The 27,148-nt window shown below is 45.5% G+C and overlaps 1 non-coding gene across 1 annotated transcript; it reads left to right on the top strand.

The window, feature by feature from the left end:
* The first annotated feature begins 22,493 nt into the window (after nucleotides 1–22,493).
* Nucleotides 22,494–22,566, top strand: TRNAE-CUC. Its single transcript has one exon. It is a non-coding gene; the product is annotated as a tRNA-Glu (tRNA).
* The last annotated feature ends 4,582 nt before the right edge of the window (nucleotides 22,567–27,148 follow it).

The following is a 27,148-nucleotide window of genomic DNA, read 5'->3' as shown; positions in this document are numbered from 1 at the left end:
AAGAGGGAAGAAGTTTGTTCCAGAAAGACAGTCATAAAATCCCTTTGTACTGTACTTAGAGCACTCTGGAACGGGGGGGGGCTCAGCTGCCGAGAGCCAGCCGGACCTGTTTTCTGCGGGCAGGGGCCGGTGGAAACGGCTGGGAAATCTGATCACCACGTGGGAACGAGCACAAGACTACATCGGGGGTTCTGTCAACCCATCCCCGCCGCTCTCCAGCGAGTCCCACACTCGACCAGCTCTGCCCACGCACTCAGCTGCCCAGGGACCGTCAGCCTGCCACCCTCAATCATGAGCAGACGGTCACGGAATACCAGACGGCCGCGGAATGCTTCTAACAGGGAAGCCAGCGACCAGAACACTCCAGCAGGAACAAAGCAATTTGCGGGAAGCGGAGACTGTGTAGGAAAAGGAAACAAGAAAAGACTCCATCGTTAGTGTCCAGAGATGCAACAGAAAACACTGCATCCACGTGGCAAGCTCAGGATGCTCAGAAAGAAACAATGCAGAGGACGAAAGAGCAATTAAATTATTAGCAATTAAACTGTGAGAGCAGATTTCTGGCTTCTACTTATAACGTAGAAGGCTGGAGGGAGCATTGCCCTCACCCTCACAACAATAAAAAACAGACACAGAATCTACCAAAGGCCTTTACCTGACTCCAGTAGGGCTGAAGTCAGGGTGAGAACAGCTAACCCAGACCCTAAGGAAACAGCCTTGAAGGGCAGCATCTTTTTTTTTTAGGCAGATGCCATAAAAGTCTTTAAGAAGAATTCAGCTGAATTTTGAACAAACTGCTGCAGGACAAGTGTGGGCTAGTGTGCGTGTGGAACCCGGGAAGCCAGAACAAAGAGGGGATTCACACAAACTCCAGGCTCTTTCCCCATCCTCACCAAGCGGAGAGACAGTAAGAGAGAGAAGTCGGCGTAAGTGTGAAATACAGGACCAGAAAGATAGACATTGGATTAAAAGTGAAAAATATTCACATTTGGGTGCTTGCCCTGCCCCCAATCAGCTGTGTGGTCTTAGACAAGTCATTTCCCTCTTAGAGACTGAGTTTCATCACCTGCAATTTAAGATGCCAGGTTAGATTTGTATTTTTCACACCATCTGGGCAGGAGTACCTGGGGATGGGAGGGGTGCAAGACTCCCAGCCAATGCCAACCTGATTAGCTTAGTATTTCAGCTCTTCTGTAAAGTTCCATGTACAACACTACTGCTAAAATCATAATTGAAAGTACAGACCAGACAATCCTAAGGCCCTTACCAGGCTGTGAGTTTAAGGGTTGACTATTTGGCCAGTTCTGGGCACCCACTCCCCATACCTTAGAGGCACCTGAGATAGAGACCCCAGGCATGGGGTGGGGCTTCCCTAACTACAACCAGGAGCCACCCCAGTCCCATCCACGCCACGGCTGTAACCTGGCACCGGCAACGTGCGTAACCTGTTGCCTGACACGCCGTTTCTGCCCCATAAATGTTTGATGAAGGAAGACAAGAAATGCCATAAAATAGGGTTCATTCATTCACTCAACAAGCTATCACTGAAGCTATTATGCACCAGACAGTATGCTAGGTGGGAGAGGTGAGAGAAGATGCAACTCCTGCCCAGATGCAGTCCAGTAAAACGCGTACTTAGAACGCAGCGTGGTGAGTTACGAGCAGGAAGCTGCGGAAGTGAGATGGGGTGGCCCCGAGCCTCCACAGCTGGGTGGGGGGACCAAGGAGGAGCCAGGGGCGGGGGAAGTGAGCTCTTCTGGACATGGACCTGGCTGGAGCCGACATGGAGAGGGAGGCGGGGGGCCGAGGAGGCTTTGGAAGAGCCAACGACAGTTCGGAGGGGCTGGAGACGTGGGCTGAGCCCGCCCACGAGGTGCCTTAAGTGTTGGCCCTGGGGGTGGCCTCCCTCTGCAGGGGGCGGAGCCATCGGCAGGTCAGACAGCACAGGAACTGGTAAAATACGTGCTTTTTTAAAGCTCACGCTCGCTTCATGGGGGAGTTTGGATCAGAGATTAGAGTCTGGGTGGTCCGGGTAAGAGAGGATGGTGGCCCCAGATGGGGGGATGGGGGATGGCAGTGCAGTGGAGGAAAATGGGTGGATTCAAGAGATATTAGGAGAAAAATAACTTAGTCATTAATCACTTATTTTGAGATAAAATTATCTTGGTTGTATGGCCAGGGCTGTGTGTTTGAGAAGCTCGCTATCATCAGCTATTCATTTTTGAAGCCCAAATTAGTATCTCTTTAAATCAGGAGGATACGCATTTATTTATCATCAGCAGGCAGACAAAAAAAGCAATTCGCAATTGAACTCTGTTTTTTTAATGCCGCTTCCTCTCTTTCTTTAGGCAGAAGATCTATTCTCGCTAAGCTGATTGAAGACCTGGGCCGTGTGTTACACATGAATAATAAATGGGGATGACAGGTGTGTGCCCGGCCTGTGGACACCTGCTGCCCCATGTGCATGCAAATCGTACTTTGGAGCGAGTGTGTGTAACTGATGGAAAAAAGCACAAGGAATTATATTGCTGCTTTAAAACCGTTCAGAGACCCTGTTGACACATCAACCCCACATTAGAGCAGAGTGATGCTAAATAGCGAGAAATGTGAAATAAAAACGCTCTTTATTCTGGAGGAAAGAGAGGGTCTCTGGAGACAGAAGCCCGGGATTAAAATTCCAGTTCTGAGACTTCCTCAACATCCTCACCTGTAAAATGGACACCTCCCAACTCATGGTGTTGTTGGAAAAATAAATTCAGTCAGACAAGAAGCATGAAGCCCCTGCCGACAGAAAAGCTCCCCAGACGCGCGGTCCTTTCCCGTTCTCTGTGGTCCCTGCTGATCAAGGTCTCTCTCATCTGCGTCTGGAGCGTTTGAGCCACACGCCTCACGTGCCACTTCTGAAACTATCTTCCCGTCTAGAAGGGAAAGTGGGACGAAATCCAGACCTAAATCAGTTTCATCCTCTATTTGACTGTCAAAGACAGCTTTCCACTCTGAAGCAAATCGGGAGCACCATCCAGGCAAAACTGGATTCCGGAACCTCACCAACTCTCTTTGCATTGATGTGCCGGCCGTGGAACCGAGTCTCAGCTTGCCGAGCGCCGCGTGGTCCCGCTGACTCCACGGAGGGCTCAGGCCATCCGGGCCTCTGGGGTCGTGACGGCCCAGCCTGACGCGGAACGCCAGCTGCCTCAACTGTTCCGGCAACGAGCACATTGGAAGACATACAGCTTCTATCCCCCCTTCCAAAACCCCTCTCGACCATCAAGGGTGATGACTTCCAGCGGGATCGTGTGCCAGGTCACCGCCGCCCCGTCCACCAGGGCATCCACACGCCTGAGACCTCGAGGGCAGAGCGCACAACTTCACTCTGGTTCTCGCCCCTCTCCACCTCCAAAGACAGCGCAGGGCACGGAGCAGCTGGGATGCTTCTCCCAGCAAGGTTCAGCCCAACAAGCAGCCTCTCCCCGAGCCCCGGCGGTGGTCAGGCACCAGGTCAGAGCTGGGTCCAGGGCGCTGGGAAATGCACGGTAGTATTTTCACGCGTTGCTCTAACCTGCACTCCAATCCTGTCAGCTGCCTAGCATCGCTGTGCCGCACAGAGCTGGAAACGGAGGCCCTGGATGGCCACAGCTGTCTCCAGCCACACAGCTGCACAGTGAGGGAGTCGTACTCAAAGCCGGGTCTGTCCAGCTCCCGTGCTCACGTGCCCCGCACAGGCTGCCTTGCTTTTCCGGGAGAGATGGGTTGCCTTGATCCACCCACCTACCATGGAAGATGCCAGCCGACCACCACTTTACACCTGACTAGGAAACCTGGTCTCCATCCCCAGGGGGCTAGAGAAAGGTCCGGTCTGTGGTGGAACAGAGAGGCAACACTCGCCCCGGAAGCCCAGCGTCTGGGGAGCAGGAGGCCTGCAGCTGTGCCCAGCTCTGCCCCACGGCTCTGGGCCACCTCCAGCAAACCCTCCCACGCCTTCCCTGGGTCCCCGCTGAGCTCCAGGAAGGAGACCTGGGGGCTGTCTCACACCTTTTGGGGCTTCTGGTCCTGTTGCCTTTGACACTGAGAGGAGGGAGATTATAGCTATGTCAGGGGCAGGGGGTCAAGCAAGGAATCAGTGGACCCACCGTCCGCTCCCGAGAAACAAGGCCGTGCCCACCATCCTCCACGCCTGTCCCCAGGGCAGGACACACCAGGGACACTTAGGGCCTGCTGCACAGAACGGGCTGGAAATGGCAAGAGAAGCACGCTCGGTGTCACCACAGTGCAGCCAAGTGTCGGCTCTCCCCGCGCCGTCCCTCCTCACGCTGTGCTTGTGTCTCTCTGCCCGTGTGAAGTCCACGTGGATGCACGTAGGTCAGTCTTAACTAACTTCAGGTAGAATTCCGTGAGGCGTCCCGGGAGCTCAGAGTCTAGTGTACAGCACTTCCCATGCTCCCCATCCGCCCGTTTTCCGTGCTCCCAAGACAGGGGGCTGTGAGGGGAAACCAGCTTTGTCCCGCTGGACCTCTGTCCCAGGCCCCCAGGTTGTCCTCTGCCTGTTACTCCGTGAGTCCCAGACATAACGGGTTTCCGCACACGTCTCTGACGTCATATGATTAAATCAGGTGGCAGCACGGAGGCTGGGGTCACACTGTGTTTTTCTGTAACAGCCAGTGCCATGACCTCTTATTTTTAAAAAAGCACACGTCCCTGTTCTAGAATAAGCGTAACCACTTATACTTTGCAGAAATCTGAAGGCTTGGAGGCTTTCCAAGCATGCTGTCTTTGGATCCAGGTAAGTTCTAAACCCCCTCCTCGCCTCCTGCTCTGGACAAGTCGTCCAGAGCAACCCGTCTTCACTGTCACGCCTCTTCCGTTCACCGCCAGCCTGCCGTTCCCCCAGCCCAGTCCCCCCACACACCGGGTGCCCCGCGCACTGGCCCTGCACCTGTCCCGGCTCCGCAGATGTGGGTGCAGAATCGCTCTCGCTGGCCCGCATCAAGATGCCAGCATGAAATGTCCCATTTCCTTGGTCCCTCACACAGACGTCTGCCTGCCGAGCCTCGGGCTCTCTGCCCTGTGACTGCACATTGTCATCACCCCATCGTAACGGGACCTCTGCAGACCTGCCCGGATGCCCCTGAAACCTTGCCCTGCGCTGGGTCCGTCACTGCATCATCGCAGAGTCCCCGCGGACGAACGGTCCTTTTGCCACCACTCCGGCTGAGCTACAAACCGCTGCCCCTTACTCCTTCGCTTCCAGGCCCAGACTGACCCTCGCGGCCGCTGGGGGTAGCGAAGGCTGCTCAGGCTGTGTTCAGAAAAGAGTCGGCGGGGTTCATCCACATCGCGGTGCAGCAGCTCTCACAGCTTAAGTTCCCCCTGCCCTTCTCTTTCTAAGCCAGCTCTCCCCACACGCTCACACACCACAGAGACTGAAAAAGAACTTACTGAAGCCAGATCGATATAAGAAACAAGAGGTAGCATAGCGTCCATCTGTACGAGTCCACTGAACGTGGAAAGACAATGCTAAAAGGAAGTGGGACGGAAAAGGACTGCCTTGCTAATTGCTCACTATGTGCCAGGCAGCGGACAGGGCGCTGGGCTTCATTGTCACAACAACCATCACTTCACAAGTCTGTACACCGAGACTGAGAACTTGAGCAAATGTTCAACACAGAATGTGGGTGCATAATGTGGCTTTCTAACCTCATTTCATGTGATGCCCCCCCCAAAGTCTTTGTGCCTTCACTGCACCTCTTCTGTGAGGTTCTCGTTGCCAAAGCTGGGCTTGGTCCCAAGTGAAAATGGACAAGAGTCATCGAGGCAAAGCTGAGTAGTTTCCCAAAGGCACAGGTGCACCTCAAAGGTACCAAAAACGCAGGAAGGATATGCATGATATTTATTACCCAAGGTCAAGTGGTTTAGCGCTCAAACTCTGAACTGAAGCTACTCTTCACTATTTTTCCTGATGGTGGCCTTAACAGCACCTTTTTAGTTATTTCAAAGTATTTACATTTCCAATCTATTTGTAAACTTACTGAACTATGAACATGTTTCAACCTTAAATCATGCACATGCTTCCCATTAACCACGAGCGTGTTTCTTTCAGTTCTACCTGATCTCATTGGTTAACACTCAGGAAGTATTAGACCATGGAAATTCACTTAGAGAATGTCTACTTACACTGTCTGGGCTGCCCGACTAGTCTCACTACTAGCTGAGATCTAGCAGCTGGTGTAGAAGAATCCTCCCCCAGGGTACAAGTTCAAAAGCTGCATAATTATTTTTAAAGGCATTGAAAGAACCAGAGGTCAATAAAGGCAACTGGAATTTAAAGGGGTCAAGACTCTAGAAAGGAGAAAAGCAACTTAAGGTGATCTGGACTTTCAACCCAGATGTCTCCTCCACAGTAGGCATAGAGGCTAAAGAGGAAACAGTAGCCTGAAAATGATGGAAGGTTTACTGAGTTGGAGAGATAAAATTTGGAGTTCAGGACTATCAGCCAGGTCTGGAAGACCAAAGATCACAGAAATAAAGGGAACATGGAGAAGTGAGTGTGACTTTCAGCATGTAAGTTCCTCTTGAAGCACTTTTCTGACCCTTAAACTGAGCATGCCTTAATTAGCCAAGAAACAAAACAGCATCTGCTAAGATGCTAAAATGTTATGTAGAGATTTCAGAAAACACACAGAGTGGAGGAGACAAAATTTAGAGTGTAGATCCCACACAGGGGGAGGCAGTATCTGATAGATGTTCCAAGCTTTCAATCGAGACACAAAAGAATCTGCTCTTGAAATAAAATCCATGAGACACTGTGCAGATGCTCATACATGGGTCTTGGACACCCAGAAAGACAAGAGAGGGAAAATGGAGTGGAAGCAATATTCAAAGAAGTACTGACCCAACACTTTTCCAAAATAGATGAAAGATACAGATCTATGGATTCAAAAAGATGTATGAACTCTCTGAAAGATTGAAAAACAAGCAAACAGGCAAATTCTATAAAACATTTAAAGAAGAGTTAACACCTATTCTTCTCAAACTATTCCAAAAAATTGGAGAGGAAGGAACACTTTTGAAGTCATTCTACAAAGCCAGCATCACCATGATACCAAAACCAGACAAAGACATCACAAAAAAAGAAAATTACAGGCCAATACCACTGATGAAAATAGATGCAAAAATCCTCAACACAATATTAGCAAACTGAATTTAACAATACATTAAAAGGATCACACACCATGATCAAGTGTGATTTATCCCAAGGATGCAAGAAAGATTCAGTATCTGCAAATCAATCAATCTGATACTCCACATTAACAAACCAAAGAAAAAAACTCATATGGTCATCTCAATAGATACAGAAAAAGCTTTTGACAAAATTCAACACCTATTTATGATAAAAGACTCTCAACAAAGTGCCGAAGAGGGAACAATACTCAACATAATAAAGACCATATATGACAAGCATACAGGCAACCTCATACTCAATGGTGAAAAGCTGAAAGCATTACCTTTAAGATCAGGGACAAGACAAGGATGCCCACTCTCACCACTGTTATTCAACATAATATTGGAAGGCCTAGCCAAGCAATCAGACAAGAAAAGGAAATAAAAGGAATCCAAATTGGATAGGAAGAAGTAAAACAGTCACTGTTTGCAGATGACACATAGAAAATCCTAAAGATACCACCAGAAATCTACTAGAGCTCATCAATGAATTCAGTATAGTAGCAGGATACAAAATTAATATATAGAAATCTGTTGCATTTCTATACACTAACAAACTATGAGAAAGGGAAATGAAGAAAACAACCCCATATACAATTCCATCAAAAAGAATAAAATAGGAATGCATAGGAATAAATCTAACTAAGGAGGTGAAAGACCTGTACTCAGAAAATTATAAGACACTGATGAAAGAAATTGAAAACAACACAAACAGATGGAAAATATACCATGTTCATGGATTGGAAGACTTAATATTGTTAAAATGACCGTACTACCCAAGGCAATCTACAGATTCGATGCAATCCCTATCAAACTACCAATGGCATTTTTCACAGAACTAGAACAAATAATTCTAAAATGTGTATGGAAACACAAGAAAGCCTGAATAGCCAAGATAATCTTGAGAAAGAAGAGCAAACCTGGGGGGTATCATGCTCCTTGAATTGAGACTATATTACAACACTACAGTGATCAAAACAGCATGGTAATGGCACAAAAAGAGACACATAGGTCAATGGAGCAGAACAGAGAACCCAGAAATACACCCATGCTTATGTGGTTAATTAATTGAGAACAAAGTTGGCAAGAATATACAATGAGGAAAAGACAAGGCTGTTCAATAAATGGTGTTCAGATAACTGGAGAGCCACATGCAAAAGAATCAAATTGGAATACTTTCTCACACCATATACAAAAATAAACTCAAAATAGATCAAAGACTTCAATGGAAGACCTGAAACCATAAAACTCCTAGAAGAAAACAGAGACAGTATGCTCTTTGACATTGGTCTTAGAAATATTATTTTGGATCTGTCTCCTCAGGCAAGGAAAACAAAAGCAAAAATAAATAAATGGGACTACCTCAGACTAAAAAGCTTTTGCACAGCGAAGGAAACTATCAACAAAAGGAAAAGGCAGCCTACTGAATGGGAGAAGATATTTGTAACTGATATATCCAATGGGGTTAATATCCAAATATGCAAAGAACTCATAAAACTCAACATCAAAAAAAATCAGATTAAAATATGGGCAGAGGACCCGAATAGACATTTTTCCAAAGGAGACATACAGAAGGCCAACAGACACATGAAACCATGTCCAACATCACTAATCATCAGAAAAAGGCAAATCAAAACCACAATGAGATATGACCTTACACCTGTCAGAATGGCTGTCATCAAAAAGACCACAAATAACAAGGCAAGGATGTGGAGAAAAGGAAACCCTTGTGCACTGTTGGTGGGAATGTAAATTGGTACAGCCACTGTGCAGAACAGTACGGAGGTTCCTCAAAAAATTAGAAGTAGAACTACCAAATGATCCAGCAATTCCACTCCTGGGTATTTACCCCCAAAAAACCAAAAATACTAATCTGAAAAACTCTATTCACTCCATTGTTCACTGAAGCATTATTTACAACAGCCAAGATATGGAAGCAACCTAAGTGTCCATTGATAGATGAATGGATGAAGAAGATGTGGCATATATATATATATAATGAAATATTACTAATATTATATATTATTATTCATATATATAATTAAATATTACTCAGCCATAAGGAAAACATGAAATCTTGTCATTTGTGACAATATGGATGTACCTAGAGGGTATTATGCTAAGTGAAATGAGTCAGACAGAGAAAGACAAATACCATATGATCTCAGTTATGTGTGGGATCTAAAATACAAAACAAAATAAACAAAATGAAAACAGACTCATAGATACAGAGAACAAACAGGTGGTTGCCAGAAAGGAAGGGGGTGGGGAGAATGAAACAGATGAAGGGGATTAAGAGGATCAAACCCCCAGTTATATAATAAATAAGCCATAGAGATGTAACATACAGCATAAGGAATATGGTCAATAATGTTGTAATAACTTTGCAGGAGACAGATGGTTACTAGACTTGTGGTGATCATTTTGTAATGTATGCAAATGTCACATCACTATGTAGGACACCTGAAACTAACATAATATTGTAAGTCAACTATATTAAATTTAAAAAACAAAAAAACAAAATAAAAAATACAAGTAGTAGTTTTCCATTGCTGTATAACAAATTAGCACAAACTTAGAAGCACAGAACCTCACACACTTACTATCTCAGAGTTCTGTAGGACACAAGTCCAGGCAAGGCTCAGCTGGGTTCTCTGTTCAGTTCTCACATGGTGCCAACCAAGGCTGTGGTTCTCAGCTGGAGTTTGGGTCCTCATCCCAGCTTTCGTCGGTTGTGGCCAGAATTCAGTCCCCTGCAGTTATATGATAGAGGTCTCGTTTTCTCTGTAGCTGCTGGTTGGAGACCCCTCTAAGCTACAGGCACCTGTATCTGTAAACCGTCCACAGAGTGGCTGTGTGTTCTCCCTCCCAGGCCAGCTGGGGACACTCAGCTTTTTAAGAGATGGCCTGATTAGGTCAGACCCAAGCAGGACAGCCTCTCTCTTGAGTAACTCAATGTGAACGAATTTGGGGCCCTGATCACATCTGCAAAATCCCTTTATATATAACATACCATAATCCCAGAGGTGCTATCTGGCCATATGTATGAGGAAGGGGGGATTATAGAAGGGTGAGAATCATCCACCTACCACAACAACTATTCACATCAAAGTAAAACTGCTAAGACAAAGAAAAAAAGAAAAATCTTATACGTAGTCAGTAGAAAAAAAGAAACCTGTCCTTCAAAGGAGCAACAGTAAGACTGACAGATGTCTCTACAACATAAACAAGAGAAGATAGAAGACAATTACCTGAAAGTTTTAAAATGCTGAAAAAAAATCTCCTAACTGGAACTGAATACATACCAAAAATAGCCTTTAAATATTGAGTAAGATGAATGTACTTTTAGACAAACAAGAATTGAGAATTCATTATGAATAGAACAAAACTAAAAGAAATAAACTAAAAGGAGTTTTCAACAGAAGAAAAATGGCCCCAGAAAGAAGCACATAAATGCAGGAAAGAATGAAAAACACTAGAAAGGGTAAATATGTGGTTAACTCTAACTGAATATGGAATATCATTAATACAAAGATTAAAAATTTTATAGGACTTGGGCCTCCTTGGTGGCGCAGTGGTTGAGAGTCCACCTGCCAATGCAGGGGACACGGGTTCGAGCCCTGGTCTGGGAAGATCCCACATGCCGCAGAGCAATTAGGCCCGTGAGCCACAACTACTGAGCCTGCGCGTCTGGAGCCTGTGCTCTGCAACAAGAGAGGCCACGATAGTGAGAAGCCCGCGCACCACGATGAAGAGTGGCACCTGCTCGCCGCAACTAGAGAAAGCCCTCGGACGGAAACGAAGACCCAACGCAGCCAAAAATAAATAAATAAAATTTTTTTTAACGTAGATTAAAAAATTTTATAGGACTTAAATTACATGAAGAATTGAAACATATGATAACAACTGCACAACAAATGGGAGTCAAACTATCGCAATGTCCTTGATACTTCAAAAAGCAGTAAAAGTAATATTTTAACTTATACACTAATTAATCAAGGATGCATGTTATAATCTTTACTGTAATCACTCAAAGAATAATAAAACATGTATAGCTAAAGAATTAACAGTCACCGTAAAACTAAAAATACATACTGTTAATTAATTAAAAACAAAGCTAGAAAGGAGAAAAACAAAACAAAGAACAGATGTGCAAATAGGAAAAAATAGTAAGACGATAGATTTAAACACAAGAATATAATTAATTATGTTACATGAAAATGTAAACAATATAAATAAAAGACAAAGGTTTTCTAACCTGTGTTTTAAAATCCAAATATATGTTGCTTATAAGAAACACGTTTTAAACATAAAAATACAGAAAGTTTGAAGTAAAAGAATTGAAAAAGGTATACATTGAAAACACTAACCAAAAATATCTGTCATAGCACAACTTATATCAGATAAAGTAGACTTTAAGGCAATGTGTATTTTTAGAGATAGAGACATTTCAAAATAAAAAAGTAAAATTTAATAGGAAGATTAAATCCTAAATTTATATGCACCTAATAACACAATTTAAAACATACAAATCAAAAGCTGAAAATTGACTAAAAAGAAAAATTGTAGCGAGACATCTCTTAATAAATTCTCTTAATAGAAGTTAAAATGAACAAAACAAAAAAAAAATCAGTAACAATATAAAAAATGTGAAAAACACAATTTAAAAAAATGGACCTAACTTTCAAATTTGGGTAGAATATTTACAAAATTGTTTATATTATGAGCCAAAAGCAAGTCTAAATACATCTTAAATGATTTAATATGTTCTCTAACCGCAAGAGGATCAAACAAGAAATTAATAACAAAAGCGTAACTAAAAAATTTCCAGATGTTTTACAAATTAAGCAATATATTTCTAAATAAATCATAAGTAAAGTTACAAAGGAGATGAAAATGTATTTTTAACTAAATGGTAATGAAGGTACGACACATCAAAGCTTTGGTGTACAGCTGACAGACTGTTAGAGGAAAGTTGTATGTATAAATGCACATATTAGGGAAGAAGCATTGTTGGAAATAAAGGGCTCAGATAGCCATTGCAAGAAGCTATTTTTTTAAAAAACTATAAATCATACCAAAAGTAGTAGAAAGAAGATATAATAAAGAATAGAAAAAATGTAATAGAAAGAATTTTAAAAAGCTGGAAGTTAACTGTTTGAAAAGGCAAATAAGATCGAAGAATCCCTAGCAAGACTGATAGTGAAAAAAGAGCAGGCGTACACCACCACATGAGGAATAAAAATTCAGACATCACATAGGTGAAATCTTTTTTTATTTCATAACCTTGGATTAAGCAGCAGTTTCTTAAATATGACACCACAAGCAACAAAAGAAAAAACTGATAATTTGGACTTCACCAAAATTAAAAACTTTTGGGCATCAAAGGACACTCTCAGAAAGTGAAAAGACAACCCACAGAATGTGAGAACGTATTTGCAAGTCATATATCTGCCAAGGTTCTAGTGTTTGGAATATATAAAGGACTCATCCCAAATGAGTCAACAAAATGAAGACAAACAACCTAAATGAAAGTAGGCAAAGGATTTGAAAAGGCATTTCTCCAAAGAATATGCAATAAGCACGTGAAAAGATGCTCAATATCCTTAGTAGAAAAGTGAAGAGTGAAACCACAATGACATGTCCCTTCACAACCGCTAGGATGGCTACAACCAAAAATCAGAAGATACCAATGGCTAGCGAGGGCGTGTAGATATAGCCCTGATACACTGCTGGTGTGAATGCAGAATGGAGCAGCCACTGTGGAAATCAACTCGGCATTTCCTCAAAAAGGTAAACATCGAATCACCAAATGACTCAGTAATTTCTCCCCTAGGTATTTACCCAAGAGAAATGAAAATGTGCCCGTACACAAATGTTAACAGCAGCATAGCACAATAGCCAAAAAGTGGAAACAGCCCAAATGTCCATCAATTGATAAATGGATAAACAAATTGTGGTAAATACATACAATGGAATATTATTCAGACACAAAAAGAGATGAAGTACTAATATAGGCTACAAAATGGATGAACCTTAAAAACATGCCGCTAGGTGAAAGAAGACAGACACAAAATGCCACATATTGTATGACTCTAGTGATGTAAAATGTCCACAGTAGGCAAATCTTACCACAGAAAGATTAGTGGTTGCAGGGACTGGGGGAGGGGAAATTAAGAGCCATTGCCTGATGGATACAAGGTTTCTTTTCGGGTGATGAAATGTTCTCGAATTAGATAGTAACAATGATTGCACAACTTGTAAATATACTAAAAAACATTGAATTATATACTTTAAAGTGGTTAGGGTGGCAAATTTTATATTATGTGAATTTTACCTCAAAAAATTAATACCTACATAAATAAAAAAATATATTAGGTTTGTGGATTGAAGACAGTATTTTAAAGGTACTAATTCTCCCCAAATCAGTCTATAAATGCAACGTAATTCCAATCAACAGTCTCACAGGGATTTCTGTGTGTGTGGAAATTGACAAACGTATTCTATGTGGAAATGCAAATGGCAAAGAATATCAAAGACAATCTTGAAGAAGGAAAACATTGAAGACTTTACAGTCCTGGGTTTCAGACCTAATCTAAAGGTACAATAATTAATCCAATATAATACTGGTGCAAGAGATAGACAAGGATAGATATTTTATTTTTTAAAAATCTTTAACATGTAAATATTTTAGAAGAGGGAAGCCTAATTTTCACTGGGGAAGAATAAATGCCTCCTTCAAAAATATCCCCCTCCCACCGACAGGTGAATCGTGATCATCATGATGTAGGTAACTGTTGAGGCCGAGTTTGGGTACGAGGGCTATTGATTTATTATTTATTATTTAATCTTTCTACTTTTGTACATGTTTACATTTTTCACAGTAAAAGGTTTTTTAAAAGTGTATCAATTATTTTAAAAGTAAAAATGAAAAATCTCCCTCCCTAGTAATTAAAATTTAAAAGTCTCAAGGAATAAGGATCTGTAGACACCAACCTTTAACATTTTCGTGTGAAACCTCATGGAAGAAAATAAATATGAAAAACCCACCAAAGCCAAATCCACTTAGGAGCCATCTGATCTCTCCAAGTCCATACTCAGTCTGTCTGGGGAGGCATTTCTGGAAACATATGGCCCGTCCTCCCACTGAGCTCTGATTGCTGGGTGCGGATGGCTAGACACACAAGGCAAGAAAGACTCAGAAACAGAGTGACACCATCCCAGGTGGCACTGCAAACTGTTAGCACAGCGGGGCCGAGACCCCCGGGCCTCCTGGGGCTGCTGGCCGGTGGCTGTGAGTAGAGCCTCGGACAGGATCTGCGGACCTCCGCTCCTGCCCTTGCAGATTCTGGTGGCTTTGACAATGAAGGAAGGAACAGCAACGTGTGGTCGTTCATCAAGCTCAGGTGAATGTCGTTACTGCTTTACTCAGTGGAGGGGAAAATCAGCCAAAAGCTGAAATTTGAAAAACGTACAGCAGTAACTAGACAGAAGGAAATGATGACCCCGTGTGTTGGCTGTTTGCCTGCTGGTGGGAGGGGGCGAGTCGGCGGTTTGTGTGCACACAGGGGGACACAGCGGTCAGCAGGCTCGCAGCCTTCCTGGGCCACCTCTCTCCAGCCCTTTTCATCCTCAGGAAAGGGGTGAGTTTTCCGAGTTACACTCTGGCAGAGATGAACCCTGCAGGCCGAGTGGCCGGTCTCCCTCTTCTCAGCTGAAACAGAGCCCTGCCACTCCTGTCACTGACGATCATTCCCTGAGGTCGCGTGGCCAGCATCCGGCTCCACCTGCCCGCAGGGACCACCCTGGACAGAGGCTGTGCCTCCTGGTAACTACTGGGGACCTCACGCTGCTGCCAGGCCGCCTCAGAGAGCCTGAAGCAAGGGCCTCATTTCTGAATTATGAGCTTCACTGTTTTGTTCTGCTTCCAGACCAGAAGAGACGCCAGGAGCCAGCCCATCTTCAGATGCAATAAAATAAGACCAAGCCCGTGATCTCTCGCCATTTGACACGGAATTGGACCCATTCGCCTGAAGCGTAAATGTGACTTGTTATTGATGTGAGTCAAAAATACACCCCTGCTGTTCTGGGAGACATCTTGTTGATTGCGTAAACCGCGACTTTGACTTAGAAAGTGCCGTGAGTGTGCAAACTTCACGAACAAGCCTTCCAGATGCTCGTTGACATAACAACCTTTTACTGCACCCCGCTGTGTGCGGGTGACAGGAGTTTCTGGGGCGCATTCCCCGCTGCTCCTAGGAGTTCAGAGTCCAGCGGGAGGCGCAGATGCACGCAGACCAGTTCAGGGCAGGACTGTCACAGGGCACTGCGAAGGGACACTTATCGGGCTCTGTTTCCAGCCTCCTTGCAAATGAGCTCAGTCTTTTACCAAGTTCCTCTGGGAAAGCTGGTTTCGATGACAACCCATTGCTCTGTCTTTACCAGGGAAAAATGGGTTTTGTGCACTTCCCCCAACATGTAACATTCTGACTCCACGGTGACTTCAAATATCCCTGAGGGCGTAACACCACAGACTAACAAAAACGAGTGGACGCGGAATATCTCAGTCACTCCCTTAACTTAGCAGGATTTGGGGGTCTGCGGATACCCCTCCCCCATGCCATGCACACACACGTGACACATGCACACACGTGTCCCTGACTACAGATCTGTAACGCAAGTGCATTCCCACCGTACCACTGGAGAACCAACACAGGCCCAGACCGGGAGGAGAGGTTTTAAAATGAAACCCTGACTGTAAAACTTGTCGACTTTTATGGACAAAAGCTCAGCAGCGTCTGTGGACCTGCACACAGACGATGATAACGACGGTGGGAAGTACACACTTTGGGGTCCGGCTGGACGTGTGGTTCTGGGTACAGTCGGCAGACTCTGCATCCAGGGAACTCGCTCGAGGAGCCAGTGGTTCTCGAAACATGAGCTTAGTGCTGGTCCCCGTTAAAAAGCTGAAGTCCCAGAAATGTCTTGGAATAAGTAGAATACACAAGAATAAGCAACTCAAAGACTTTGAGGGATGTGGATTTATCATGAACCATGAGGTCACTGCCTTGTACACTCTTTCTCCTTTTATTTTGCGTAAGATGCATTGGTTGTGGTTACCTTTACAGTTTTGTCCTGAGTTGAAGATATTACAGGGGATCTGAGCTAGGAGAAGAATAGGCATCCCCAGATCAGGTAGTGCGGATGCTGAAACAGATGAGGACAAGGGTGCACATGGCTGTCTGAAGGGTAGTTGAAATGTATAAGGCAAGAGGGGAAATAGTTCTTGCACATACAAAAAGGTGAACTTTGATGAATGTTTTCTGTTCCTCTTTTTTTTTTTTTGCTTTACTTTTATATCTATATCTATATCTATATCTATATCTATATCTATATATATGTATGTATGTCGTTATGTTTGGCTGCGTTGGGTCTTCGTTGCTGCCTGCAGGCTTTCTCTAGTTGCGACGAGCGGGGGCTACTCTTCGTTGTGGTGCGTGGGCTTCTCATTGCAGTGACTTCTCTTGTTGCAGAGCACGGGCTCTAGGAGCACAGGCTTCAGTAGTTGTGGCACGTGGGCTCAGTAGTTGTGGCTCGCGGGCTCTAGAGCACAGGCTCAGTAGTTGTGGCGCACAGGCTTAGTTGCTCCGCGGCATGTGGGATCTTCCTGGACCAGGGCTCGAACCCGTGTCCCCTGCATTGGCAGGCGGATTTTTAACCACTGCGCCACCAGGGAAGCCCCTTTTTTTGCTTTTCAACATCCAATCTTCTCTGCTTTGGGTAATATTCCCACATTTAATATATTAATGCCCAATTAATGTATATTGATTATATAATTGTGTAAAATATGCACAATTATAGAATTGTATAATAATTATGTAAAATAGAATTGGGCATTAATATACATAGGTATGCCCACCTCCAAAGCTGGTGGGGGAGAGCCACCTGCCCCATCCCTGGCAGCCAGGTTTCAAGCAGTGACCTAGGCTCATAGATTGGATGTTCCTTCTTGGCCCTACGAACCTGGAGAGAAGGATACTCGGGATTTATTCAGTGCAGCAAACAGCGTCCCAGTCTGATTGATCCAGACGTTAGATCTCCAGATACGCCTTGGAGTCTGCTAGCTCACAAGCCTCCTGGCGGTTCTGTGGGTCCCCTATATCACTTTAATGAATTTCCTCTTTAAGTTATACAGAGTTGATTTTTATTTCTTGGAATCAAGAAACTTTGTGTAACAGACCTTTGAAGAACCTTCACACAAGCTCGGGAGTCTATCACATCACCTGCTTGCTCTGTACCCTCGGATCAGTCACCTAGCCTCTCTGGGCCACAGGTCTCCTGGTTGTAACATAATAAACGATGGATTTACATCTGTGGTTCCCTGCTGTCACTAAAATAATGGAAGCCTGTATTCCAAGCTGACAGACTGTAGACTGTACAATAAAATTTTCAAAGATATAATTTAAAGAAGGAAACACACAGCACAATGGCTTCTGATAGAGAATCATCCCTGGGCTTTCCCTTAGTTCTGACATCAGTATAAACACTGTCTATGTCACCAGGTCCTACGAGGCTCACCTGGAGTCATGAGATGCTCTTCATGGCTGGACAATGCCATAAAGGTCGGGCTCAGAAGGGGGCAGCACACGGTGATATTGTCACAGACGTGGGTTTGTTTTTAAAAATACAACAGTAATAAAAAACAATAGTAATTCCTGACATTTGTACAATGCTTTCAGTTTTCAAAACCATTGCACAGCCATCCATTATCTCACTGGAGTCTCACAGGAGCCCTGTGGATCACTACCCCCGCTTCACAGCTGAGAAACCAAGACTCCCAGAGGTTAACTCACTTGCCTGGGGTCACCTGACTTGTCACTGGCCGGGCGGGGCAGGACCTAAATCCTCTGAGTCACATGTGGCACCCCTCCTGCCACACCAGGCCCCTCTCCCTCCTTTGTGGGTCCCGAGCACGAGATAGGGCATCCTTCCTACCCTGCTCTGTGTTCATTCCCATGATACAGACCATCACGATTCTCATTGTTTTCCTTTCAGAATAAAGCCCGGCCCAACAATGCTTTCCTTAATCAACCTGGATTACCAAGGGAACCAAAGCTAATATTTCCTTTCTGGTTTAATACATCTATTTTATCCATTTTTAAAGAGAGATTAGCTTGCAGAAATGGCATGTAAATCCACAAAATACACAAAGTCACCTTCCTTTGGATTCCAGACAAATAACCTGAGAATAATCCTGACGAGATTGTGTTTGCAGAACCAGAAAGCGCTGGGAAAATAAATAAATAAGGGACCCAGAGCCCCTGCAGCACTCAACTTCCTTCCCCATTCATGGATGTGAATTGATTGGCTTTCCTTCCCAGGTCAAAGGCAAAAGAATTCATCAGTGGAACCTATAATTAGTATGAGTGGTTAATTCTGAGGGCTTCACTGCACACTCTCGATGACATTTCGAAGCATTAAGGGTGGCCATTATGAGGAAGTGCACTCGCCAGTGAGTGAATACTGGAATTAGCAATAAAACGCTTGAATCCCCATTTCACTTACAATTTGGCCTGAGAAAAATAGGAAAGATTCTGTGGAAGGGCAGCAACTGCAAGTTCTTCCACAACGTGAGAACATCGGGGCTTTGTGGAAAATACACGCCTAACTCCTCTTTCAGGAAATCTATGCATCAATTACCCCAAATAGAGAAATTAAGGACACATTGTTCATACAACAAGGAATTTCATTATAAAAAATGTCAATAAAAAGTTACTAATTTCCAGATTTAAATAAAACAAAAACCACTCTGATTTGTATCCACCTATTAAGGAATTCAGATTTTGTACAAAGAAGGATACACCTAGGTTTTCATGAGACAAGCACATGGTCAAAATATAGATTATACCATGAATATATATATATATTCATTTACTTTTTAACTTAATTGTGCACAGTGACAAAACTTTTATTTTTCAAGGGTTGAACATTTAGCCACACAAATTTGGCCTGAATGCTTAGCTTAAAAAAAAATGTAATAAGAAATTCAAAATATTCTCTGATCCAACCCTAAATGCCATCAACGTCTTGAGCCAACAACTGAATCAATGTCCAGAGGCGGGTTATATTTTTTGTACATAAAATATGAGATTTAGCAAAGAATTATTTTATTCATTTATTCACTCATCCGTCGTATGTCCTTGAACATCACGAATAACTATGTTAGGTGCTAAGAATACAACTTTGCCTCGAGAAGAATTCTGTGATCAGAATTTTGAAATGGTTTGGTCCAATGTGTAAGTTGGAAGGATCACTCTGGCAACAGGATGATGGATGGGCTGGAAAGCAGAGGCGAGGATGCTGATTGGAAGGCAGTATAAATAACCCATAAATAAATAACGAAGCCTTTAATTGAAGGAATGTCAGTGGATTTAGAGAGAAAAGGGTGGATTCAAGAGATTTCGAGAATCTGGAATTAACAAGACTCCTGGTTTATTTTGGAAGTGAAGGAAGATAATATTCTGCACTTAGATGATGCTGGCGTTGAGGACGGCCTCGGTGCCCGAGTGGCCGGGGGTGGGATTCTTCAAGGAGGAGGAGACAGAAAGACAAGTGGGTTTGAGCAGAAGTGGTGGGTTCAGTTCGGGACGTGCTGGGTTTTAGTAGCCTCGGAACAGGATGGAATAGTGAAGATATTCAGTCTAATGCAATAAGTAGCTTCATCTTCTATCTGAGAAAACTGAAATCACAGAGGTAGAGTCACTTGCCTAAGGCACAAAAATAAGCATGAAATTAAGTGAAGCCCAACACTCTAGAGACCTGAATTCCATCCTTTCTGCCCTAGAACAGAGGTGTCCAGCCGGAGCCCTTGAGCTGTGTCCCACGCACAGAGGTGGTTTCTAAAACCACATGGCATTTTTTAAGGGACCCAACATTTTAAAAAATAGTTATTCGAACAAAAAGAAAATGTTTCTGTGTCTTGAAAAATTAGAACACCTGGCACTGTCCTTTCCTTATGGCACCAGTCAGATGGAGCCAAGGAGCCCGTGTGGATTGCCAGTGCCTTCTCCAAAAAATCCGCACCTGCCTGGTCCCTTTCAGCCTGGGAGCGTGCAGTGTCCTCAGGTCTACCCCATGCTGGCTTACTTTTACGTTTTCTTGTCATCTTGCTTTGTGTTTCTTGTGTAGACGTAATTGACAGCAGAAGGTTAATGTCCTGAGAATCTGTATGCTGGAAACGTTCAAAAATAGAGTAATTTTAAAGGACTTTAAATAATTATTTGTATCCGTTTTTTTAATGGGAAAATTGAGTTTAAAATGTGCTATAATGTGAATGGTGACTGACGGATCAGGGCTGAAAATAACCCGCTAGCAATGTAACCAGAGGCCGAATCCATGTATGATGGTTAATTTTTTGCCAACTTGATTGGGCCACAGGGAGCCCAGATATCTGGTTTAACATTATTTTGGGATATTCTGCGAGGGTGTTTCTGGAAAACATTAGCATTTGACTCTGCAGACTGAGTAAAGATCCGCCCTCACCAACGTGGGTGGCGACATGCAGCCCGTTGAGGGCACGAATCGAACACAGAGTTGGAAGAAGGTTGAATTCTCTGTCTGTCTGACTGCTTGAGCTGAGACTGGCCCTCCCCCGACCCCGGGTTAGGATCTACAGCATCGGCGCTCCTGGGTCTGCGGCTCGAGGGCAGCCAATCGTGAGGCTTCTCGGCCTCCGTGTTGTCAGCCAGTTCCTTACAGTAAATCTCCTCTCCAGACACACAGGGCACACAGAAGCACACGCCTCTGGTTCCGCTTCTCGGGAGGACCCTGACGAATGCACCGCATGGCACAGGCAAGGTGAGACGGGGCATGCGGCTGCTCCGCGCAGGCCGGGCACCCAGGGAGCAGGAGATGCGCGCTGTGATCACAGCCACCCCGACTCCAGGCCACACCCCGACTCGCAGCACAGCTGAGTGTCAGGACACAGAGCTCCGACTCTCCCCTGAGAAAGACTGTGACCACGCCCCTCCCCCCAGATCTGCGATGCTGCCCTCGGAGAACCCCAGAGTCCTGGGGTGCATGGTCCACCGGGCCGCCCCCTCCAACCCCCCACTCCACCCCACAGGCTGGTCATCCTCTCCAAGCAAATCTCAACCACAGAAGAGTCTCTACTTTTCACTAACTCCTCCCAGCCTTAAATAACCCAAGAGCACGTGAGAAGATTAAAGAGACGGCAGAAGAGGAAAAATGCCCGCCGGGCCTGGGTGAGCCTTGAGGTCCTTCCCAAGCATCCTCCAGCCTCTGCTCTTCACGTGGAATTGGAGCCCCAAGCCCCCCACGTGCTCCTCGGGGTCAGGGAGGTGACATCCGACAAATCTGGTATCAACGGTGAGCCCTACGACCTTCTAGCTCTGTGATTCGGAGAAAGGTATTTCATCTCTCTGAACCTCCGATTGCTTGTCTGAATCATTTAGTCTTAATAAAAAGCCATAGATAACGTACTGACACCTAGAACACGGCCAAGATGGCTGAGGAGACCAGGAGGCCACAAGTGTGAGAATAAAGAAAACGTAAAGACGGGAAAACCCTGGCCCCAGGAGGACATGGGCCAGCAGGTGTAGCCCACGAAGCACCCACCTCTGTCTTCCTCTGTGAGAAAGGCCACCTGGTTTCTTTACGCCGCTGTCACCGGGGCGTCACATGCAGCTGGACACTTTCCTAACTGGCACAACAAGACCTAGACTGCAAGGTTGTCATGAGATTTAGAAATAATCTGCTTAAATTGTATTACGTCCTTAACAAGTAGTTTATCACAGATTTTAGTATTTTTGTTAAAATTAACAGGTAAAGTTCCATCTGTGACCTTTGATAACGCCCAGTAAAAACAGCAGCTTTCTTACGGGTCAATTATGGCCAAAGTTAGCATTTGCTTATGTTATTTCTCCCGCATTAGCTAGAAAGGCTCCAAAATTTGAGTGGATGTACTTAGGATACTATGGGCAACCTGCACTCCAAGAAATGATCAGAGTAAAATGGAAAAGTTAGTGATCCTACAAAATCATCTGAGGAAAACATATGAAACACATAGGAAAGGATTTCAAAGGAAACATATATATATATATAACTATATATAATATAATAATAATCAGATAATAGAGACCTATATTCACAAATCAAATATGAAATGAAGTTTATTAGCGGATAGGTGTATCTTGCCCCTGAAACTCAGTCATAAGAAGTAAACTCTTTCAAATTAAAAGTAAAATACAGGGACTTCCCTGGTGGTCCAGTGGTTAAGACTCTGCACTCTCAATGCAGGGGGCCCAGGTTTGATCCTTGGTCAGGGAACTAGATCCTGCATGCCGCAACTAAAGACCCGGCACAGCCAAATAAATAAATAAATAATTTTTTTTAAAAAAGTAAAATACAAACAAAAAACAATTTCTTTGAAAATGAAGATGAAATTCCTTCTTCACAATTTTTAAAAAGCTCATAAAAGCCTACTTATTTATATTGCTGATCTTATCACGTCTCTTAATATAATATTAAACAACTGTGGAAATTCTGCAAATGGTAGAAACCTTAACAATGTTAAAGCAATAACATTATAAACACAAAAATCAGAGGGGAAAGGAGGGAACTTGGCAAGAATTGTAAAAGTGCTAACTAATCCTCTCATCTTTCATAGCCAGAAGCTGATGATATCTAAAATTAAAATGCAGAGTTAAAAATATAAGAATTCTATTCTCTTATTGAATGTTTCATAATATTTTTCTTAGCCTTAGAATAATATTTTAGGATATTAAGCAATGTTTTTGGCTCTTATTTCTGTTCTCATCTATGTTACTTGATTGTTTTTATAATGTGTGTTATTATTTATATAAAAATAGTAAAGTCGTTAGAAATTTTAAACAGGAAATTAACACTTCTGTATTAGTCTGGGTTCTCCAGAGGAACAGAACCAACAGGAGATGTAAATACCTACAGAGACTTACTTACTATACGGAATTGACTAAGTGATTATGGAGGTTGAGAAGTCCAAGTTCTGCCGTTGGCAAGCTGGTGACCCAGGAGACCCACTGGTACAAGTTCCAGCCCAAATCCAAAGGTCTAAGAACCAGGAGGGCCGCTGGTGTAAGTTCCAGTCCAAGCCTGAGCCCAGAGAAAGGAGGAAAGCAATGGCCCAGACGGTGCAGTCAGGCGGAGAGGACAGATTCTCCCCTCTGCCTCCTTTTGGTTCTACCCAGGCTCTCCCTGGGCTGGACGAGGCCCGCACACCGGGGAGGGCCATCTGCTCTATTCAGCCCACTGACCAATGTCCACCTCATCCAGAAACACTTGCAGACACACCCACAATAACGTCCGAGTAAATATCTCGGCACCCATGGCCCAGTCAGGTGGACGCAAAATTAATCATCACCACTTCAAAAACAGCATCCCTCTCGGCTCTGCATCTTAGCAAATTACAAGAGGATGGCCTTGAGGCCGCCCCTCCCCAGAAGGACCCTGTCCAGACCCCAGGAGGGCCGTCAGGAGGAGACTCCCGGCTGTGCAGGAGGGGCCAAGCATCCCACTTGCTTTCAGAGCGAGCACTGTTCCCGTCGTCTTCCCTGTCACTGCTGTCCTCCCTTCCTATGAACTGCAGCCCTGCATTCTAAGGACCAGGGCTACGTCCTTATCCTTAGTTGAGTTTAGGAGCTTGGAGGAGGGGCCGGTCTCCATATTAAGACTGGACTGTCCAAGAATCATCTCTCACCCTGTATCTCAGCCCAGCCGGTCACTTCCCCGGAGCCACACTCACCCTGACCTGGGGAAATAAGGATAACGACCCAAGCTAGACTCTCCTAGCCGCCTATGAGGACAGCTGTGACTCTCTCAGCTGGTCCTACTGCCTCCACTCTCCCTGCTCTACAGTGGGGACAAGGTTGTCTATAGATCAGTTCACGTCACACAAAGCAGTTCTACTGAACCCCTGCAGTGGTTCCCAGCACCACCAGCAAAAACTACAGCAAAGTTCCAAAGCCACGGCATTCCAGGCCAGGCGTAACGTGATCCCCTCCCACCTCGGTAGCCTACTCCCCACCCCACTGCTTCTCAGGCCCACCTTCAGGACATGGGCCACACAGCTGTCACCCAAACACACCGTGCAGGTTCTTTCAGCCCTGACTTTGCTCGGCCTGGACGCCCCTTGCCTCAGTTCTTCCCTGATGGAAATTCTTGCCATGCATCAGAGACCGACTCAATGGTCACTCCTCTTGGAATCTCCGGTTTCCCAATCAGAATGGACACCCCCCCCCCCATTTCCTACACTATCAGATCTCTCACCCAGATGTCTTCCTGCCTTGGGCACAATGGTTTCTTTACCTGCGTGTCTCCATGACCCCCGAAGGTCCAGGGCGGCGTCATATTTGTCTGGGCAGCTCCCCAGCACTCCTGTAGTTCAGACTAGGTAATCAAAGAATTCTGATTTGCTGAATTCACTTCTCAAGGGAAGAATTTTATCTCGTGTATCAGCAGCTACATAAAGTCTCCAGAAATCTGGGTTGTAGTCTTCCTGTCATTTTAATCAGGAGATTTTAGACATAGCTTTTACCAGTTTATTTTTAAGGTAATTATAAATAAGGACGCTCCTGTCAATATATTTCATAAGTATGAGAAAAAAATCGACTGGATTTAGCATAATAGACTTCAAATCCTCAAAACCTCTTAACAAAGCAGCATCTACAAAATCAAAGGACAATGTGCAATTCCTTTTTATTCTAACAAAAAGAATGCATTCCCTGATCTGGGGTGGGGGAAGACTGGGATAAGACACCTCGGCATCTTGCTTCATTCGCGAGCACCTGACTAAGGACATGCACAGAATCTCCAGCAGCAGGAGGAAGGCCCAGCTCTGCAGAAGCCCAGCGAGCCGCCTCCTCAGCCCTCTCACACGTCGCTGTGCAGAGACGGAGCCGGGCCCTAATTGCAGCCGCATCAATCAAAGGGATTTAGAACTGCAGCACGGCCTTCTCCGGCTGGAGTTAATTAAAACGCTGACGTTTCCCAGACTGTCGTCAAATGGATGCTTAGGAAGATGTGCATATACATCCAGTGGGCAGATACAGGCTGTCAGGCTCCTCGACAAGATACACCCCGGACCTTGCCGCTTCTTTCACCGAATACCACCAATCAGTGACTCCTAACCTCCTCTGCAATGCCCTGTGAAGTGCCCAGCATTCATCTGAAATGGGCTTAACTCATCCGTATCCTAAGAAAACATGCTTTTGGACAGTCATATTCTCTGCAATCCAATGAACAAGGAAACCGTGCTTAAGCCACGCTTAATAGAGCTTCTGAAGCACAGGGCAGTGGAGATGAGGACGCGGCCTGCTCCTCCCAGAGGGAAAGGCCCAGACGTGAAGCTGGAGAGGGTGCCGGCCCCTGCCCTGCCCGCCTGGGAGAGCGCAGAGGCTGGGCGAGGGCAGGCGGAGCAGCCTGAGGCTCAGATGCCACCAGCCCGCACGGTTCCCGCCAAGATTTACCAGCTTTCCTGGAATGAACGTTTCTCCACTGGCTCTAGGCCCTCAGGGCAATGCCCAGAGACGTAAATTGGTTTAGATCAAGTTCACCAAACGATTGTGGCTTTGCTGGGCGGAGTCTGCCCGGCGCCTTACTTGGACTCTTAACCAAATCCTTCACTAAGGGGCTCCTTAAACTTCATTAGTGTTTGGAACGATGGTTCGGGAAGAAAAAGAGGCAGCTCCCACCACACGTGTGTATCTGCCATTGGCTACCCCTGACTTTGGATTAGTCTGGAGTAGACAGGGCGGGAGAACAGCCAACACAAGGGGAGAGCACGTGAGCCTGCCTCTCTGCCTCCCGGGCTCCCCAGCCGTCTCCCCCAGAGACACCCCATGTGGCAGGAGAGGACGGTCCCTGTGGGAAGGCCACCCAGGCCGGCGTGGGGAGGGGCCAGTGGGGTGGGAGCAGACGTTCAGGCCAGGGCACCGCTCGGAAGCCGGCTCCATCCGCCAGCCCACGGGGCGGGTGGGCAGAATGAGGCCATAGCGGTAGGGCTGGGGGGGTGGTTAGGAGGAGGAGGTCCAGGCATGGGTAGCGAGGGTCCGTCCCTCCAGGCACATGGGCCGGATCGCCAGGCAGCATAAACCCCCAGCTGCCCCGACCTGCAGGACCGGCGAGAGGAATTCCAGATCCCTATTTCTCGGTGTCCTAGATGTGCCTTTTCTTCAAACAATTTCCCTAAGGAATGATCTCATCCTGTCTCATTCCTTCTCAAACTCTTCCATCCTTGTAAACTCTTCATTCATGGCCCCTGGCCGAGCTTTGCAGGCGAAGTGCCCAATCAAAGGGCTGAATCGTGGCACCTGACCAAACCACTGGAACAGGGCCGGCTGCCCTCTGTTCCAAAGATGCACATATTCCGCCCAGATGAGGCGGGGCCGCCGGGGCCTCGATGTCAGTGACCTGTCCCCATGCTGAGTGAGCCACCAGGGGCCCTGCAGCCGAAGGAAAGTCTTCCCTAGCTCACTGGGACTTCGGCCACTCTGACATCAGAGGAGGTACCTGGGCGTCAGGAAAACCTGAACGAGCACCCTTCCGGTCAGAAGTGGACTCCCAGCCCGTGAGAACACCTCCAGGATCTCAGGCAAGGTGGCTGAACAAGAACTCACATAATGGTGACAACAGTCTGAGCCTCCTGAGGGGATGACCTAGAAGCCTTCCCATCACCCAGGCGCACGACTGTCCCTTCATGGGCAAGTCGGTTCTACGCTCAGTCGGACGACCTTAACTCCAACTGCAGGCTCCCCCCCCACGAATCAGACTCATCCCAACTTCCCTTCCACCTGCCCTGTCCTCACATTCTTTCCCACGTGACTCCAAAAACACCCATTTCACAGAACCCTCTGTGATAAACCAAAGGGAGCTC

Source organism: Balaenoptera musculus, chromosome 13 (genome assembly GCF_009873245.2).
Source record: "Balaenoptera musculus isolate JJ_BM4_2016_0621 chromosome 13, mBalMus1.pri.v3, whole genome shotgun sequence".
Taxonomy (NCBI): domain Eukaryota; kingdom Metazoa; phylum Chordata; class Mammalia; order Artiodactyla; family Balaenopteridae; genus Balaenoptera; species Balaenoptera musculus.
This window is presented reverse-complemented; position numbering and strand designations above follow the sequence as displayed.